The sequence below is a fragment of the Nannospalax galili genome, unplaced genomic scaffold, assembly GCF_000622305.1.
Source record: "Nannospalax galili isolate Female #2095 unplaced genomic scaffold, S.galili_v1.0 scaffold749, whole genome shotgun sequence".
Classification (NCBI taxonomy): domain Eukaryota; kingdom Metazoa; phylum Chordata; class Mammalia; order Rodentia; family Spalacidae; genus Nannospalax; species Nannospalax galili.
In genome coordinates, this window is record NW_008359885.1 from 1 (window position 1) to 6,497 (window position 6,497).

Below are 6,497 nucleotides of genomic sequence, written 5' to 3' on the forward strand. Positions count from 1 at the left end.
CCCTTCGCTCTGTGTTGTCTTCTCTTTTGCCTCAGCTGTCTTTGATGCCCATAGCGCCCCCTAGACTAAGTGTCCTGGAATGCAAGCCCCCGCCGTTATTCAAAACCTCCTTCACAGGAGATCTGCAGGGTTCAGTTAAGGTTGATAACTTTGTGTACATAACCCTCTTAGCAGACGCACAAATGCTATGTGACAGATGACCAGGCTGGAGTAAGGAAAACAGTGTTAAATGGTTGCAGTTTTCTTTGATATCCAGTGGCCTTGTACAACGAGATGTCGGACAGCAAAAGTTCCTCCCATATCTAGGGTCATAGCATACTCCTGACCCTGGAAATGACCAGGTAAATGACCTAGGAGGACCAGAGGGACAGGGTGCTGGATAGTTTTTGTTGTCAACTTGACACACCTGCTTAGAGGGAGCCTCAATTAGGGAATTGCCTCTATTGGACTGGCTTCTGGCCATGTCTGTGAGACATTTTCTTGATTTTTTTGTGTGATGTGGGAAGGCCCAGCCAACTGTGGGCAGTGGCACCCCCTGGGCAAGTTATTCTGTATTATATAAGGGAGCAGGCTGAGCAGAGGCCAGGGTAGCAAGCCAGTAAGCAGCGTTCCTCCATGGCCTGTGCTTCAGCTCCTGCCTCTATGCTCCTACCCCGAGTTCCTACTTTGGGCTCCCTGATGAACTGTGTCCAGGGATATAAAAGCCAAATAAACCCTTTCCTCCCCAAGTTGGTATTGGTCAGAGTGTTTTGTCACAGCAATTGGAAGGATAACTAAGACAGCAAGCACCCATGTTCTTTGGGTCTGACCATTACTTCACAATTGCTCTGCAGGGGGAAAGCCACTTACTATCCTGACAAGATACATTTAAAGAATTTGTCAACCTCAGCCAAGGTGATCTGAATCCACCACTTACCATTTTATTTCCAATGCATTGTGCTGCCACATGCTCGGGGTTGCCTTGATGACAGCGCTGTCCCCACGCTTTCATTTCTCAGTATCCAGAAGAAACCTTCATTTCTTTACTGCCACCAACAACAAAGTTTCATTTCTATGCCATAGACACAGCGGTTATAACACTCAGAGCAGAAATAAGTAGCAAAGGAGACAATCTTGGGATGCCTTACAGCCCTGAGTGTATCCATGAGCACACGACAACGTTGGACAAGCATCTCTGGGATAATAAGACCCACATCATCATAGCACTCCAGAGGGGCAGGGTACAGCTCCTCACTCAAGTGGTTTAAATTGCCTGTGTGGCAGAGAAGGTCCTTCAGGACAGATGTGGAGATGTCATTGTCATAGAAATTGATCTTGGTGAGATGGGAGCATTGGCCGAGGGTAGGCAGGAGGCCACTGAGCTCAGGGTCCCCCATCCTGCAGTGCTCTGATACCAGGGTCTGCAGAGTGTTTGAAACTCTCGCTCGGAGAAGTTGGAGAGGCACAGAACTTAAATTGAATAATTCAATACCTCTCAGGTTCAGGTGCTTAAGCTGACTGAGGCTCTGACACAGGGACAAGGAATTCAAATCTGACTGTGAAAACCAGCAGAGAGTGATGGACAGGGTCTCCAAGGGGGACTCCAGGAGCCTAGAGAGAAAAAGAGAAGTTAGTCATGGCAAATGGTATTGGAGACTGTTGGTTGTAGGGTTGATATGGAGGTAAAGGCGGCCACTTCTATTAAGGACATCTGACTCAAGAGTGGAGATCAAACCCCAAGATGCTTCTGTTGGAGTCTGCTCACTCATGTTAGAGCAGTCTAGGCTGGGATCTGTCAGCATCACTATGGGACTGACTCGGCACACAGCTCTGCATGTTTCAATCCTCAGTGTCAAGCAGAGTATCAGTGCAGGACCCATCAGCACAAGAGGGCACACAAGGGGAAGGAAATCCCATGAGTGATCTGGTATAATCTTGCAGAGGTCACTGACACACTACTTCCCCAGCACAGCCTGTCTTCACCCTTCAATCCCAGTGTCACTCATTACCAATCTTCACCCAGTGCCTGGGCTCAAAATAGCCTTTCGCACATGGGGAATTAAGAGGAACACTGGTGTATGTTCACACACCTGATTAACTCAGAGCTTACCTGGGGATACACAGGTGTGAGTCCTCCCTCATTCAGCCTCTTCCTTTGCTGTTCCCTTCCGACTAGATTAGACCAGACTCCAAGGAGGAAACTACAATTCACCCTCACTAGATCTGGCTCACCCAGCTGGCCTCCTAGCATGGTAGCTCTGTACACATCTCCTACCCCAGTTCAGCCCTCAGCTTCATGTGGTCATGTGAGATCCTGACTCAGTTAAAAAAGAAAGCAAGTTAGGAAAAGGAAGCATGCTTATGTATTCTAACAACTCCTTTGCTGTTAAACTCACAATGGCTGGAAGACATCAGGTACCCACAAATTTTCCATGAAAAAGGGAAAAAGGTTGCTCTGTTCTGCAGGAATATGTCTCCATCTCTACTTACCTGAACAACTGTTTCATGTGGTCACTGAGAAAATTGACAGCATCCATATAGAGATGCTAGAGAGAGCTGGGTTTGGAGAACTGAGACATGAACTTGGTGACACATTTCTTCTCTGTGTCTCTGGAAGTATTTACAATGTTTATGGAATTCCTGTGGGTCTGCTCAAGAAGGAGTGTGTGAAGATTTCTCATCTCACCCAGGAAGTAAAGGGCAAAATATTACAGGGTAAACAAATCCCACCCTGTATTTAGTTCCAACTCCTCGATGTACTATGGCTGGAAAACTGACAAGGCCTTCCTGACAGTGTGGATGAGCATTGCCCAAATCTGCAGCATCGAACAGCACAGCTGTAGGGAGCTCCTTCTCTGCCAGGCCCACTGCAGCAATTTTGTTTCATAATCACAGAGATGGAAACTGAGGCAAAGGTCAGCCAACACTTTCAAAAGCCTCTTGAATGCATATCTAGGAAGTTCCTTCCCTGGTTGGTTCTTATCCACAGCCTGTGCTGAGGAGCCACCCTCTTTCATTCCAGCCCAGCTGTTCCAGAAGTTGTGATGCACATTCCACAAACTGAGCACTGCATGTTTCCGCTTCCTGAGGGGAAAACAGAAGACTGAGGAGGTAGGACAGGACCCAACATATAATTGGCTTTTATTGCACATGTCAAATGTCAGTTTCCCCACTCTGCTGTCTATCTCGTAAATGATTTTTTCACTGTGAAGTATCCAGCACAGGACCTAATGCTTACAAGGGCTGCGTTCCTGAGCTGCATCTTTCTGTAGAACTGCCATGCTTCCCCCGACTCAATTACACTTGACTTGGATCTGTTCCTATTTCTCCCACCTGTGGAAGAGGCAGGGTCATTCTCATTACGGAGTGGCTATGTCTGCTCTGAGCTGCCTCCACACCCTACTGTGGTTTCCTATTAGAATTCAAGTGGCAAAAGATACTGAAGTTCTCCAAGATGATGCCATCAGAAGCCTCAGATCTACCTTTGACCTCATTTTTCCTGATCCCTGGTGTCTCTGCACTGTACCCCAGTCTCCCACATTTTACCATCTCTGGCTCGTGCTCACCTGGGGCGAACTGTCTCATTAATTAGCATATCCAATCCTTCTAGCACAGCCTGAAGGATCTTTAGGTCTTTAGTCTTCATCAGGGCTCCAAGAGGAAGACAGGGGAAGAGCCAAGCCTGACCATTGCCCTCAGGAAGTCAGTTTGTCTCCTGGTGAAGGCCTCCTTGAACAGTGAGTGGGGCCTGGCTGCTCATCCTCCTCCTAGAGGAACAAGCAGAAGGATCTTGAGGAAACATCCAAGAGAGAACATATTTTCATGGAAGGCTTAGGAAGCCCTTCTTCACTTCTACACAGGAACCAACTCTGGGTCAGAGTCACCACTCTGGAAATGGTGGAGACCTCAGTTTACCCATACCACAACCACTGGTGGACCCAAAGGCATAGCTCCCCTCACTTGCAGCATGGGGGTGCTCTCTTAAGCATCCACCTGAGCAAACATTCACCATTCTCCATTCGCTTCGAAGAAATGTTCCTCCAGTGAGAATCAAATTCTCACTATGAAGGGGGTAGCATGGAGCCACATCCCATTATGGGACTAGAACACTGATCATCTCTCACACCTTGAGGGAAAAGCAATAAAAATGTTCCATGCTCAACCCAACCACATTCTGCTATTAATGAACTGAACCTGACTTGCAGAAATTCTAAAGAGCATCTATGAAATGGGTTTCATTACTTGTTCCTTTCGAAAGCCTTGGAGCCTGGTAAGGGGTACTGAGGTAGATCATTCCATTTTGAAGAATCAGTCAGGTCTGTAAGCCATGCTTGCCTCTCTACACAAATAGACATTGTCTCAAATGGGAAACCAAAAGGAAACTAGTAAACTTCATAAGATTGCAAAGCTCTGTGACTGTACACAGAGCATCAGGAAAGATGGTAACTGAGGTGGAGCCCCTGAAGCACAGATGAGACTTGTAGGAGGATTTCCCAGGTAGCATTGCAGCCTGTGGGGAGAAATTTATGAAGAAAAACCATCTAGTATACTTTTAACTTTTTGTTTCCTTTCTGAAAAGTAAACAGCCTGCAGTCCAGCTGGAGTGGTGTGACCAATGGTGCCAGGGCAGGCCTGGATGGAACTCATCGTGTAGCCAAGGCTTTCCTGGAGCTCACCATCTTCCTGCCTGTCCTCAGGAGTCTCAGAATTGCATGTTTCAGCTGCCAGACCTTACTAAAGCACTCTTCATTTTCAAATATTTATATTATTTAAAAATTATGTATATATGTCTTTGCAGGTGAAATGAGTTCAGGTGCCACAGATGTTAGGAGAGGCCATTGGATCCAGTGAAGCTGGAGTTTCAGGCAGTCATAAGTCACAAGGCTTTGCTTCTGGGAACCAAATGTGAGTCCTATGAAAGACCAGTGTGCATTCTTTCTTTGGGGGGGGGCTATTTTTTTTTTTGAGAGAAGGTCTCCCTGTAGCCCCAGCTGGCCTTAACCTGTGAGCCATCTCTGCAACAACGTTCTTTTCTTTTCTTTTTTTTTTTGGTCTTTTTGAGACAGGGTCTCCCTGTAGCCCCAGCTGTCCTGGAATTCTCTATGTAGACCAGGCTGGCCTTAAACGCACAGAGATCTGCCTGCCTCTGCCACCTGAGTGTGGGATTAAAGGCATGTGCCACACCTGGCTCAAGATTCTACTTTTCAAATATTACATAGGTGCCATGTATACATGTTGGAAGCAGGGAAATGAAGATTCCAGGTTGTCTTGTCTATAGCAATTTTTAGGCAAGTCCAGGTTGGGGCGAGGGTCTCAAAAACTTCAAACAAACACTGAAGGTAGATGGAATGTTAACGCTCTTTGTATTTGAGGCCAAGTCATTTGGTTCTGAGGTTTGATCAAGGCCTGGACATGTTGGACAAGTGCTCTACCACTGAGCCACACTCTTAGCTCATCTCTTTGATTTCATTTTATGTTGAAACAAGCCCTCACTATGTAGCCCATGCTAGTCAACCTAGGGATCTTCTTCCCTTAACCTCACTAGTACCAGGCTTCCAGGACTGTGCTCCTGGCCCACCTGGTTCTCTTTATTTTCATTAGAGACAAGATCTTGCCAAATTGACCAGGATGAATCATTTACATTTCTAGGAACTCAGTCCCCAGATTCTATGAGACTTGTGTCCTGTGTATCAAAATCCTTCCTCAGTACAGTTTAATATATAGTTTAAAGGACAATTGAGGTAAAAAGTCACAGAACATAGCTTATGAAGTTTAACTTAAGAGCTTCTGAACTAGTTAAATTAACTTAAGTCAAAATCCATCATGTAGGGAGAAGGTTGCATAAAGTTGGAGTTCAAGGCCTGCCTGGGCTACATGACCCTGTCTCAATATAACCAACCAAAGAAAAAAATAAATTGTAGTTCAATGGGCATTTCTTATTAAAACCAAACTAAACCTAAGACAAAGAAACAAGCAAAAGCCTCAAACTTCCTTTTTAAGAACTGTTAAAGCTATGGTCTTTAGATGTAGCTAAATTGGTTAGAGTGCTTGAATAGCATACAAAGGGCCCTAGGCTCCTATGGAGTACCTCCTAAACCTTTTATTGTGGCAAACACATTTAATCCCAGCACTAATAAGGTAGAAATAATAGGATCATCTGTTAAAGGTCACCCTTGACCTACATATTGAGGTCGAGGCCGATCTGGGCTGTAGGAGACCATGCCTTAAAAGAAAGAAAGAAAGAGAGAAAGAAAGAAAGAAAGAAAGAAAGAAAGAAAGAAAGAAAGAAAGAAAGAAAGAAAGAAAGAAAGAAAAAAAAGAAGAGGCAAACAGAAAAAATAACTAAAAATTTTAAAACAGATATAGTGGACCAGGCCTGAACCTTCAATCCTAGCTCTTGGGAGGTGGAAGGAGGATCAAGAGATCAAGGCCAGCTTCAGATACATTGTGAGTTCAAGACTAACCTTGGCTACATGAGACTCCAGCTCAAATAAATTAAAATTTTTTAAATGAAGAAA

General features: G+C 45.2%; 1 pseudogene; it reads right to left on the reverse strand.

Annotated features, from left to right (window-relative positions):
* Positions 1 to 1,022: 1,022 nt before the first annotated feature.
* On the reverse strand, positions 1,023 to 4,626 carry LOC103726241 (annotated as a pseudogene).
* Between the last annotated feature and the right edge of the window lie 1,871 nt (positions 4,627 to 6,497).